The following is a 13,944-nucleotide window of genomic DNA, read 5'->3' on the forward strand; positions in this document are numbered from 1 at the left end:
ACAGTCGAAGGGACTCCAGGACTGGTGTCGAACAGTCGAAGGGACTCCGGGACTGGTGTCGAACAGTCGAAGGGACTCCGGGACTGGTGTCGAACAGTCGAAGGGACTCCAGGACTGGTGTCGAACAGTCGAAGGGACTCCAGGACTGGTGTCGGACAGGTCGAAGGGACTCCAGGGCTCGTGTCGAACAGTCGAAGGGACTCGGGGACTGGTGTCGAACAGTCGAAGGGACTCCAGGACTGGTGTTGAACAGTCGAAGGGACTCCAGGACTGGTGTCGGACAGGTCGAAGGGACTCCGGGACTGGTGTCGAACAGTCGAAGGGACTCCGGGACTGGTGTCGAACAGTCGAAGGGACTCCAGGACTGGTGTCGAACAGTCGAAGGGACTCCGGGACTGGTGTCGAACAGTCGAAGGGACTCCGGGACTGGTGTCGAACAGTCGAAGGGACTCCGGGACTGCTGTCGAACAGTCGAAGGGACTCCAGTACTGGTGTCGAACAGTCGAAGGGACTCCGGGACTGGTGTCGAACAGTCGAAGGGACTCCAGGGCTGGTGTCGAACAGTCGAAGGGACTCCGGGACTGGTGTCGAAGAGTCGAAGGGACTCCAGGACTGGTGTCGAACAGTCGAAGGGACTCCGGGACTGGTGTCGAACAGTCGAAGGGACTCCTGGACTGGTGTCGAACAGTCGAAGGGACTCCGGGACTGGTGTCGAACAGTCGAAGGGACTCCGGGACTGCTGTCGAACAGTCGAAGGGACTCCAGTACTGGTGTCGAACAGTCGAAGGGACTCCGGGACTGGTGTCGAACAGTCGAAGGGACTCCAGGACTGGTGTCGAACAGTCGAAGGGACTCCGGGACTGGTGTCGAACAGTCGAAGGGACTCCTGGACTGGTGTCGAACAGTCGAAGGGACTCCGGGACTGGTGTCGAACAGTCGAAGGGACTCCGGGACTGCTGTCGAACAGTCGAAGGGACTCCAGTACTGGTGTCGAACAGTCGAAGGGACTCCGGGACTGGTGTCGAACAGTCGAAGGGACTCCGGGACTGGTGTCGAACAGTCGAAGGAAATCCGGGACTGGTGTCGAACAGTCGAAGGGACTCCGGGACTGGTGTCGAACAGTCGAAGGGACACCAGTACTGGTGTCGAACAGTCGAAGGGACTCCGGGACTGGTATCGAACAGTCGAAGGGACTCCAGGACTGGTGTCGAACAGTCGAAGGGACTCCAGGACTGGTGTCGAACAGGTCGAAGGGACTCCGGGACAGGTGTCGAACAGACGAAGGGGCTCCAGTACTGGTGTCGAACAGTCGAAGGGACTCCGGGACTGGTGTCGAACAGTCGAAGGGGCTCAGGGACTGGTGTCGAACAGTCTAAGGGACTCCGGGACTGGTGTCGAACAGTCGAAGGGACTCCGGGACTGGTGTCGAACAGTCGAAGGGACTCCGGGACTGGTGTCGAACAGTCGAAGGGACTCCGGGGCTGGTGTCGCACAGTCGAAGGGACTCCGGGACTGGTGTCGAACATTCGAAGGGACTCCGGGACTGGTGTCGAACAGGTCGAAGGGACTCCGGGACTGGTGTCGAACAGTCGAAGGGACTCCGGGACTGGTGTCGAACAGTCGAAGGGACTCCGGAACTGGTGTCGAACAGTCGAAGGGACTCTGGGACTGGTGTCGAACAGTCGAAGGGACTCCGGTACTGGTGTCGAACAGTCGAAGGGACTCCGGGACTGGTGTCGAACAGTCGAAGGGACTCCAGGACTGGTGTCGAACAGTCGTAGGGACTCCGGGACTGGTGTCGAACAGTCGAAGGGACTCCGGGACTGGTGTCGAACAGTCGAAGGGACTCCGGGACTGGTGTCGAACAGTCGAAGGGACTCCAGGACTGGTGTCGAACAGTCGAAGGGACTCTGGGACTGGTGTCGAACAGTCGCAGGGACTCCGGGACTGGTGACGAACAGTCGAAGGGACTCCAGGACTGGTGTCGAACAGTCGAAGGGACTCCGGGACTGGTGTCGAACAGTCGAAGGGACTCCAGGACTGGTGTCGAACAGTCGAAGGGACTCTGGGACTGGTGCCGAACAGTCGCAGGGACTCCGGGACTGGTGACGAACAGTCGAAGGGACTCCAGGACTGGTGTCGAACAGTCGAAGGGACTCCGGGACTGGTGTCGAACAGTCGAAGGGACTCCGGGACTGGTGTCGAACAGTCGAAGGGACTCCGGGACTGGTGTCGAACAGTCGAAGGGACTCCGGGACTGGTGTCGAACAGTCGAAGGGACTCCAGGACTGGTGTCGAACAGTCGAAGGGACTCCGGGACTGGTGTCGAACAGTCGAAGGGACTCCAGGACTGGTGTCGAACAGTCGAAGGTACTCCGGGACTGGTGTCGAACAGTCGAAGGGACTCCAGGACTGGTGTCGAACAGTCGAAGGGACTCCGGGACTGGTGTCGAACAGTCGAAGGGACTCCGGGACTGGTGTCGAACAGTCGAAGGGACTCCAGGACTGGTGTCGAACAGTCGAAGGGACTCCAGGACTGGTGTCGGACAGGTCGAAGGGACTCCAGGGCTCGTGTCGAACAGTCGAAGGGACTCGGAGACTGGTGTCGAACAGTCGAAGGGACTCCAGGACTGGTGTTGAACAGTCGAAGGGACTCCAGGACTGGTGTCGGACAGGTCGAAGGGACTCCGGGACTGGTGTCGAACAGTCGAAGGGACTCCGGGACTGGTGTCGAACAGTCGAAGGGACTCCAGGACTGGTGTCGAACAGTCGAAGGGACTCCGGGACTGGTGTCGAACAGTCGAAGGGACTCCGGGACTGGTGTCGAACAGTCGAAGGGACTCCGGGACTGCTGTCGAACAGTCGAAGGGACTCCAGTACTGGTGTCGAACAGTCGAAGGGACTCCGGGACTGGTGTCGAACAGTCGAAGGGACTCCAGGGCTGGTGTCGAACAGTCGAAGGGACTCCGGGACTGCTGTCGAAGAGTCGAAGGGACTCCAGGACTGGTGTCGAACAGTCGAAGGGACTCCGGGACTGGTGTCGAACAGTCGAAGGGACTCCTGGACTGGTGTCGAACAGTCGAAGGGACTCCGGGACTGGTGTCGAACAGTCGAAGGGACTCCGGGACTGCTGTCGAACAGTCGAAGGGACTCCAGTACTGGTGTCGAACAGTCGAAGGGACTCCGGGACTGGTGTCGAACAGTCGAAGGGACTCCAGGACTGGTGTCGAACAGTCGAAGGGACTCCGGGACTGGTGTCGAACAGTCGAAGGGACTCCTGGACTGGTGTCGAACAGTCGAAGGGACTCCGGGACTGGTGTCGAACAGTCGAAGGGACTCCGGGACTGCTGTCGAACAGTCGAAGGGACTCCAGTACTGGTGTCGAACAGTTGAAGGGACTCCGGGACTGGTGTCGAACAGTCGAAGGGACTCCGGGACTGGTGTCGAACAGTCGAAGGAAATCCGGGACTGGTGTCGAACAGTCGAAGGGACTCCGGGACTGGTGTCGAACAGTCGAAGGGACACCAGTACTGGTGTCGAACAGTCGAAGGGACTCCGGGACTGGTATCGAACAGTCGAAGGGACTCCAGGACTGGTGTCGAACAGTCGAAGGGACTCCAGGACTGGTGTCGAACAGGTCGAAGGGACTCCGGGACAGGTGTCGAACAGACGAAGGGGCTCCAGTACTGGTGTCGAACAGTCGAAGGGACTCCGGGACTGGTGTCGAACAGTCGAAGGGGCTCAGGGACTGGTGTCGAACAGTCTAAGGGACTCCGGGACTGGTGTCGAACAGTCGAAGGGACTCCGGGACTGGTGTCGAACAGTCGAAGGGACTCCGGGACTGGTGTCGAACAGTCGAAGGGACTCCGGGGCTGGTGTCGCACAGTCGAAGGGACTCCGGGACTGGTATCGAACATTCGAAGGGACTCCGGGACTGGTGTCGAACAGGTCGAAGGGACTCCGGGACTGGTGTCGAACAGTCGAAGGGACTCCGGGACTGGTGTCGAACAGTCGAAGGGACTCTGGGACTGGTGTCGAACAGTCGAAGGGACTCTGGGACTGGTGTCGAACAGTCGAAGGGACTCCAGTACTGGTGTCGAACAGTCGAAGGGACTCCGGGACTGGTGTCGAACAGTCGAAGGGACTCCAGGACTGGTGTCGAACAGTCGTAGGGACTCCGGGACTGGTGTCGAACAGTCGAAGGGACTCCGGGACTGGTGTCGAACAGTCGAAGGGACTCCGGGACTGGTGTCGAACAGTCGAAGGGACTCCAGGACTGGTGTCGAACAGTCGAAGGGACTCTGGGACTGGTGTCGAACAGTCGCAGGGACTCCGGGACTGGTGACGAACAGTCGAAGGGACTCCAGGACTGGTGTCGAGCAGTCGAAGGGACTCCGGGACTGGTGTCGAACAGTCGAAGGGACTCCGGGACTGGTGTCGAACAGTCGAAGGGACTCCGGGACTGGTGTCGAACAGTCGAAGGGACTCCGGGGCTGGTGTCGCACAGTCGAAGGGACTCCGGGACTGGTGTCGAACATTCGAAGGGACTCCGGGACTGGTGTCGAACAGGTCGAAGGGACTCCGGGACTGGTGTCGAACAGTCGAAGGGACTCTGGAACTGGTGTCGAACAGTCGAAGGGACTCTGGGACTGGTGTCGAACAGTCGAAGGGACTCCAGTACTGGTGTCGAACAGTCGAAGGGACTCCGGGACTGGTGTCGAACAGTCGAAGGGACTCCAGGACTGGTGTCGAACAGTCGTAGGGACTCCGGGACTGGTGTCGAACAGTCGAAGGGACTCCGGGACTGGTGTCGAACAGTCGAAGGGACTCCAGGACTGGTGTCGGACAGGTCGAAGGGACTCCAGGGCTGGTGTCGAACAGTCGAAGGGACTCCGGGACTGGTGTCGAACAGTCGAAGGGACTCCGGGACTGGTGTCGAACAGTCGAAGGGACTCCGGGACTGGTGTCGAACAGTCGAAGGGACTCCGGGACTGGTGTCGAACAGTCGAAGGGACTCTGGCACTGGTGTCGAACAGTCGAAGGGACTCCGGGACTGGTGTCGAACAGTCGAAGGGACTCCTGGACTGGTGTCGAACAGTCGAAGGGACTCCGGGACTGGTGTCGAACAGTCGAAGGGACTCCGGGACTGGTGTCGAACAGTCGAAGGGACTCCGGGACTGGTGTCGAACAGTCGAAGGGACTCCAGGACTGGTGTCGAACAGTCGAAGGGACTCCAGGACTGGTGTCGGACAGGTCGAAGGGACTCCAGGGCTCGTGTCGAACAGTCGAAGGGACTCGGGGACTGGTGTCGAACAGTCGAAGGGACTCCAGGACTGGTGTTGAACAGTCGAAGGGACTCCAGGACTGGTGTCGGACAGGTCGAAGGGACTCCGGGACTGGTGTCGAACAGTCGAAGGGACTCCGGGACTGGTGTCGAACAGTCGAAGGGACTCCAGGACTGGTGTCGAACAGTCGAAGGGACTCCGGGACTGGTGTCGAACAGTCGAAGGGACTCCGGGACTGGTGTCGAACAGTCGAAGGGACTCCGGGACTGCTGTCGAACAGTCGAAGGGACTCCAGTACTGGTGTCGAACAGTCGAAGGGACTCCGGGACTGGTGTCGAACAGTCGAAGGGACTCCAGGGCTGGTGTCGAACAGTCGAAGGGACTCCGGGACTGGTGTCGAAGAGTCGAAGGGACTCCAGGACTGGTGTCGAACAGTCGAAGGGACTCCGGGACTGGTGTCGAACAGTCGAAGGGACTCCTGGACTGGTGTCGAACAGTCGAAGGGACTCCGGGACTGGTGTCGAACAGTCGAAGGGACTCCGGGACTGCTGTCGAACAGTCGAAGGGACTCCAGTACTGGTGTCGAACAGTCGAAGGGACTCCGGGACTGGTGTCGAACAGTCGAAGGGACTCCGGGACTGGTGTCGAACAGTCGAAGGAAATCAGGGACTGGTGTCGAACAGTCGAAGGGACTCCTGGACTGGTGTCGAACAGTCGAAGGGACTCCAGTACTGGTGTCGAACAGTCGAAGGGACTCCGGGACTGGTATCGAACAGTCGAAGGGACTCCAGGACTGGTGTCGAACAGTCGAAGGGACTCCAGGACTGGTGTCGAACAGGTCGAAGGGACTCCGGGACAGGTGTCGAACAGACGAAGGGGCTCCAGTACTGGTGTCGAACAGTCGAAGGGACTCCGGGACTGGTGTCGAACAGTCGAAGGGGCTCAGGGACTGGTGTCGAACAGTCGAAGGGACTCCAGGACTGGTGTCGAACAGTCGAAGGGACTCCTGTACTGGTGTCGAACAGTCGAAGGGGCTCAGCGACTGGTGTCGAACAGTCGAAGGGACTCCAGGACTGGTGTCGAACAGTCGAAGGGACTCCTGTACTGGTGTCGAACAGTCGAAGGGACTCCGGGACTGGTGTCGAACAGTCGAAGGGACTCCTGTACTGGTGTCGAACAGTCGAAGGGACTCCGGGACTGGTGTCGAACAGTCGAAGGGACTCCAGGACTGGTGTCGAACAGTCGAAGGGACTCCAGGACTGGTGTCGAACAGTCGAAGGGACTCCGGGACTGGTATCGAACAGTCAAAGGGACTCCGGGTCTGGTGTCGAACAGTCGAAGGGACTCCGGGACTGGTGTCGAACAGTCGAAGGGACTCCGGGGCTGGTGTCGCACAGTCGAAGGGACTCCGGGACTGGTGTCGAACAGTCGAAGGGACTCCGGGACTTGTGTCGAACAGGTCGAAGGGACTCCGGGACTGGTGTCGAACAGTCGAAGGGGCTCCAGTACTAGTGTCGACCAGTCGAAGGGACTCCAGGACTGGTGTCGAACAGTCGAAGGGACTCCGGGACTGGTGTCGAACAGTCGAAGTGACTCCGGGACTGGTGTCGAACAGTCGAAGGGACTACAGTACTGGTGTCGAACAGTCGAAGGGACTCCGGGACTGGTGTCGAACAGTCGAAGGGACTCCAGGACTGGTGTCGAACAGTCGAAGTGACTCCGGGACTGGTGTCGAACAGTCGAAGGGACTCCAGGACTGGTGTCGAACAGTCGAAGGGACTCCGGGACTGGTGTCGAACAGTCGAAGGGACTCCGGGACTGGTGTCGAACAGTCGAAGGGACTCCGGGACTGGTGTCGAACAATCGATGGGACTCCAGGACTGGTGTCGAACAGTCGTAGGGACTCCAGGACTGGTGTCGAACAGTCGAAGGGACTCCGGGACTGGTGTGGAACAGTCGAAGGGACTCCGGGACTGGTGTCGAACAGTCAAAGGGACTCCGGGACTGGTGTCGAACAGTTGAAGGGACTCCGGGACTGGTGTCGAACAGTCGAAGGGACTCCAGGGCTGGTGTCGAACAGTCGAAGGCACTCCGGGACTAGTGTGGAACAGTCGAAGGGACTCCGGGACTGGTGTCGAACAGTCGAAGGGACTCCGGGACTGGTGTCGAACAGTCGAAGGGACTCCAGGACTGGTGTCGGACAGGTCGAAGGGACTCCAGGGCTGGTGTCGAACAGTCGAAGGGACTCCGGGACTGGTGTCGAACAGTCGAAGGGACTCAGGGACTGGTGTCGAACAGTCGTAGGGACGCCGGGACTGGTGTCGAACAGTTGAAGGGACTCCGGGACTGGTGTCGAACAGTCGAAGGGACTCTGGCACTGGTGTCGAACAGTCGAAGGGACTCTGGGACTGGTGTCGAACAGTCGAAGGGACTCTTGGACTGGTGTCGAACAGTCGAAGGGACTCCAGGACTTGTGTCGAACAGTCGAAGGGACTCCGGGACTGGTGTCGAACAGTCGAAGGGACTCCAGGACTGGTGTCAAACAGTCGAAGGGACTCCAGGACTGGTGTCGAACAGGTTGAAGGGACTCCGGGACTGGTGTCGAACAGACGAAGGGGCTCCAGGACTGGTGTCGAACAGTCGAAGGGGCTCAGGGACTGGTGTCGAACAGTCGAAGGGACTCCAGGACTGGTGTCGAACAGTCGAAGGGACTCCTGTACTGGTGTCGAACAGTCGAAGTGGCTCAGGGACTGGTGTCCAACAGTCGAAGGGACTCCAGGACTGGTGTCGAACAGTCGAAGGGACTCCTGTACTGGTGTCGAACAGTCGAAGGGACTCCGGGACTGGTGTCGAACAGTCGAAGGGACTCCTGTACTGGTGTCGAACAGTCGAAGGGACTCCGGGACTGGTGTCGAACAGTCGAAGGGACTCCAGTACTGGTGTCGAACAGTCGAAGGGACTCCGGGACTGGTGTCGAACAGTCGAAGGGACTCCGGGACTGGTGTCGAACAGTCGAAGGGACTCCGGGACTGGTGTCGAACAGTCGTAGGGACTCCGGGACTGGTGTCGAACAGTCGAAGGGACTCCGGGACTGGTGTCGAACAGTCGAAGGGACTCCGGGACTGGTGTCGAACAGTCGAAGGGACTCCGGGACTGGTGTCGAACAGTCGAAGGGACTCCGGGGCTGGTGTCGAACAGTCGAAGGGACTCCGGGACTGGTGTCGAACAGTCGAAGGGACTCCGGGACTGGTGTCGAACAGGTCGAAGGGACTCCGGGACTGGTGTCGAACAGTCGAAGGGGCTCCAGTACTAGTGTCGAACAGTCGAAGGGACTCCGGGACTGGTGTCGAACAGTCGAAGGGACTCCGGGACTGGTGTCGAACAGTCGAAGGGACTCCTGGACTGGTGTCGAACAGTCGAAGGGACTCCAGGACTGGTGTCGAACAGTCGTAGGGACTCCAGGACTGGTGTCGAACAATCGAAGGGACTCCGGGACTGGTGTCGAACAGTCGAAGGGACTCCGGGACTGGTGTCGAACAATCGAAGGGACTCCAGGACTGGTGTCGAACAGTCGTAGGGACTCCAGGACTGGTGTCGAACAGTCGAAGGGACTCCGGGACTGGTGTGGAACAGTCGAAGGGACTCCAGGACTGGTGTCGAACAGTCGAAGGGACTCCGGGACTGGTGTCGAACAGTCGAAGGGACTCCGGGACTGGTGTCGAACAGTCGAAGGGACTCCGGGACTGGTGTCGAACAGTCGAAGGGACTCCGGGACTGGTGTCGAACAGTCGAAGGGACTCCAGGACTGGTGTCGAACAGTCGAAGGGACTCCGGGACTGGTGTCGAACAGTCGAAGGGACTCCAGGACTGGTGTCGAACAGTCGAAGGGACTCCGGGACTGGTGTCGAACAGTCGAAGGGACTCCAGGACTGGTGTCGAACAGTCGAAGGTACTCCGGGACTGGTGTCGAACAGTCGAAGGGACTCCAGGACTGGTGTCGAACAGTCGAAGGGACTCCGGGACTGGTGTCGAACAGTCGAAGGGACTCCGGGACTGGTGTCGAACAGTCGAAGGGACTCCAGGACTGGTGTCGAACAGTCGAAGGGACTCCAGGACTGGTGTCGGACAGGTCGAAGGGACTCCAGGGCTCGTGTCGAACAGTCGAAGGGACTCGGAGACTGGTGTCGAACAGTCGAAGGGACTCCAGGACTGGTGTTGAACAGTCGAAGGGACTCCAGGACTGGTGTCGGACAGGTCGAAGGGACTCCGGGACTGGTGTCGAACAGTCGAAGGGACTCCGGGACTGGTGTCGAACAGTCGAAGGGACTCCAGGACTGGTGTCGAACAGTCGAAGGGACTCCGGGACTGGTGTCGAACAGTCGAAGGGACTCCGGGACTGGTGTCGAACAGTCGAAGGGACTCCGGGACTGCTGTCGAACAGTCGAAGGGACTCCAGTACTGGTGTCGAACAGTCGAAGGGACTCCGGGACTGGTGTCGAACAGTCGAAGGGACTCCAGGGCTGGTGTCGAACAGTCGAAGGGACTCCGGGACTGGTGTCGAAGAGTCGAAGGGACTCCAGGACTGGTGTCGAACAGTCGAAGGGACTCCGGGACTGGTGTCGAACAGTCGAAGGGACTCCTGGACTGGTGTCGAACAGTCGAAGGGACTCCGGGACTGGTGTCGAACAGTCGAAGGGACTCCGGGACTGCTGTCGAACAGTCGAAGGGACTCCAGTACTGGTGTCGAACAGTCGAAGGGACTCCGGGACTGGTGTCGAACAGTCGAAGGGACTCCAGGACTGGTGTCGAACAGTCGAAGGGACTCCGGGACTGGTGTCGAACAGTCGAAGGGACTCCTGGACTGGTGTCGAACAGTCGAAGGGACTCCGGGACTGGTGTCGAACAGTCGAAGGGACTCCGGGACTGCTGTCGAACAGTCGAAGGGACTCCAGTACTGGTGTCGAACAGTTGAAGGGACTCCGGGACTGGTGTCGAACAGTCGAAGGGACTCCGGGACTGGTGTCGAACAGTCGAAGGAAATCCGGGACTGGTGTCGAACAGTCGAAGGGACTCCGGGACTGGTGTCGAACAGTCGAAGGGACACCAGTACTGGTGTCGAACAGTCGAAGGGACTCCGGGACTGGTATCGAACAGTCGAAGGGACTCCAGGACTGGTGTCGAACAGTCGAAGGGACTCCAGGACTGGTGTCGAACAGGTCGAAGGGACTCCGGGACAGGTGTCGAACAGACGAAGGGGCTCCAGTACTGGTGTCGAACAGTCGAAGGGACTCCGGGACTGGTGTCGAACAGTCGAAGGGGCTCAGGGACTGGTGTCGAACAGTCTAAGGGACTCCGGGACTGGTGTCGAACAGTCGAAGGGACTCCGGGACTGGTGTCGAACAGTCGAAGGGACTCCGGGACTGGTGTCGAACAGTCGAAGGGACTCCGGGGCTGGTGTCGCACAGTCGAAGGGACTCCGGGACTGGTATCGAACATTCGAAGGGACTCCGGGACTGGTGTCGAACAGGTCGAAGGGACTCCGGGACTGGTGTCGAACAGTCGAAGGGACTCCGGGACTGGTGTCGAACAGTCGAAGGGACTCTGGAACTGGTGTCGAACAGTCGAAGGGACTCTGGGACTGGTGTCGAACAGTCGAAGGGACTCCAGTACTGGTGTCGAACAGTCGAAGGGACTCCGGGACTGGTGTCGAACAGTCGAAGGGACTCCAGGACTGGTGTCGAACAGTCGTAGGGACTCCGGGACTGGTGTCGAACAGTCGAAGGGACTCCGGGACTGGTGTCGAACAGTCGAAGGGACTCCGGGACTGGTGTCGAACAGTCGAAGGGACTCCAGGACTGGTGTCGAACAGTCGAAGGGACTCTGGGACTGGTGTCGAACAGTCGCAGGGACTCCGGGACTGGTGACGAACAGTCGAAGGGACTCCAGGACTGGTGTCGAGCAGTCGAAGGGACTCCGGGACTGGTGTCGAACAGTCGAAGGGACTCCGGGACTGGTGTCGAACAGTCGAAGGGACTCCGGGACTGGTGTCGAACAGTCGAAGGGACTCCGGGGCTGGTGTCGCACAGTCGAAGGGACTCCGGGACTGGTGTCGAACATTCGAAGGGACTCCGGGACTGGTGTCGAACAGGTCGAAGGGACTCCGGGACTGGTGTCGAACAGTCGAAGGGACTCTGGAACTGGTGTCGAACAGTCGAAGGGACTCTGGGACTGGTGTCGAACAGTCGAAGGGACTCCAGTACTGGTGTCGAACAGTCGAAGGGACTCCGGGACTGGTGTCGAACAGTCGAAGGGACTCCAGGACTGGTGTCGAACAGTCGTAGGGACTCCGGGACTGGTGTCGAACAGTCGAAGGGACTCCGGGACTGGTGTCGAACAGTCGAAGGGACTCCAGGACTGGTGTCGGACAGGTCGAAGGGACTCCAGGGCTGGTGTCGAACAGTCGAAGGGACTCCGGGACTGGTGTCGAACAGTCGAAGGGACTCCGGGACTGGTGTCGAACAGTCGAAGGGACTCCGGGACTGGTGTCGAACAGTCGAAGGGACTCCGGGACTGGTGTCGAACAGTCGAAGGGACTCTGGCACTGGTGTCGAACAGTCGAAGGGACTCCGGGACTGGTGTCGAACAGTCGAAGGGACTCCTGGACTGGTGTCGAACAGTCGAAGGGACTCCGGGACTGGTGTCGAACAGTCGAAGGGACTCCGGGACTGGTGTCGAACAGTCGAAGGGACTCCGGGACTGGTGTCGAACAGTCGAAGGGACTCCAGGACTGGTGTCGAACAGTCGAAGGGACTCCAGGACTGGTGTCGGACAGGTCGAAGGGACTCCAGGGCTCGTGTCGAACAGTCGAAGGGACTCGGGGACTGGTGTCGAACAGTCGAAGGGACTCCAGGACTGGTGTTGAACAGTCGAAGGGACTCCAGGACTGGTGTCGGACAGGTCGAAGGGACTCCGGGACTGGTGTCGAACAGTCGAAGGGACTCCGGGACTGGTGTCGAACAGTCGAAGGGACTCCAGGACTGGTGTCGAACAGTCGAAGGGACTCCGGGACTGGTGTCGAACAGTCGAAGGGACTCCGGGACTGGTGTCGAACAGTCGAAGGGACTCCGGGACTGCTGTCGAACAGTCGAAGGGACTCCAGTACTGGTGTCGAACAGTCGAAGGGACTCCGGGACTGGTGTCGAACAGTCGAAGGGACTCCGGGACTGGTGTCGAACAGTCGAAGGGACTCCGGGTCTGGTGTCGAACAGTCGAAGGGACTCCGGGACTGGTGTCGAACAGTCGAAGGGACTCCGGGGCTGGTGTCGCACAGTCGAAGGGACTCCGGGACTGGTGTCGAACAGTCGAAGGGACTCCGGGACTGGTGTCGAACAGTCGAAGGGGCTCCAGTACTAGTGTCGAACAGTCGAAGGGACTCCAGGACTGGTGTCGAACAGTCGAAGGGACTCTGGGACTGGTGTCGAACAGTCGAAGGGACTCCAGGACTGGTGTCGAACAGTCGAAGGGACTCCGGGACTTGTGTCGAACAGGTCGAAGGGACTCCGGGACTGGTGTCGAACAGTCGAAGGGGCTCCAGTACTAGTGTCGACCAGTCGAAGGGACTCCAGGACTGGTGTCGAACAGTCGAAGGGACTCCGGGACTGGTGTCGAACAGTCGAAGTGACTCCGGGACTGGTGTCGAACAGTCGAAGGGACTACAGTACTGGTGTCGAACAGTCGAAGGGACTCCGGGACTGGTGTCGAACAGTCGAAGGGACTCCAGGACTGGTGTCGAACAGTCGAAGTGACTCCGGGACTGGTGTCGAACAGTCGAAGGGACTCCAGGACTGGTGTCGAACAGTCGAAGGGACTCCGGGACTGGTGTCGAACAGTCGAAGGGACTCCGGGACTGGTGTCGAACAGTCGAAGGGACTCCGGGACTGGTGTCGAACAATCGATGGGACTCCAGGACTGGTGTCGAACAGTCGTAGGGACTCCAGGACTGGTGTCGAACAGTCGAAGGGACTCCGGGACTGGTGTGGAACAGTCGAAGGGACTCCGGGACTGGTGTCGAACAGTCAAAGGGACTCCGGGACTGGTGTCGAACAGTTGAAGGGACTCCGGGACTGGTGTCGAACAGTCGAAGGGACTCCAGGGCTGGTGTCGAACAGTCGAAGGCACTCCGGGACTAGTGTGGAACAGTCGAAGGGACTCCGGGACTGGTGTCGAACAGTCGAAGGGACTCCGGGACTGGTGTCGAACAGTCGAAGGGACTCCAGGACTGGTGTCGGACAGGTCGAAGGGACTCCAGGGCTGGTGTCGAACAGTCGAAGGGACTCCGGGACTGGTGTCGAACAGTCGAAGGGACTCAGGGACTGGTGTCGAACAGTCGTAGGGACGCCGGGACTGGTGTCGAACAGTTGAAGGGACTCCGGGACTGGTGTCGAACAGTCGAAGGGACTCTGGCACTGGTGTCGAACAGTCGAAGGGACTCTGGGACTGGTGTCGAACAGTCGAAGGGACTCCTGGACTGGTGTCGAACAGTCGAAGGGACTCCAGGACTTGTGTCGAACAGTCGAAGGGACTCCGGGACTGGTGTCGAACAGTCGAAGGGACTCCAGGACTGGTGTCAAACAGTCGAAGGGACTCCAGGACTGGTGTC

Source organism: Pristiophorus japonicus, chromosome 5 (genome assembly GCF_044704955.1).
Source record: "Pristiophorus japonicus isolate sPriJap1 chromosome 5, sPriJap1.hap1, whole genome shotgun sequence".
Classification (NCBI taxonomy): Eukaryota; Metazoa; Chordata; class Chondrichthyes; family Pristiophoridae; genus Pristiophorus; species Pristiophorus japonicus.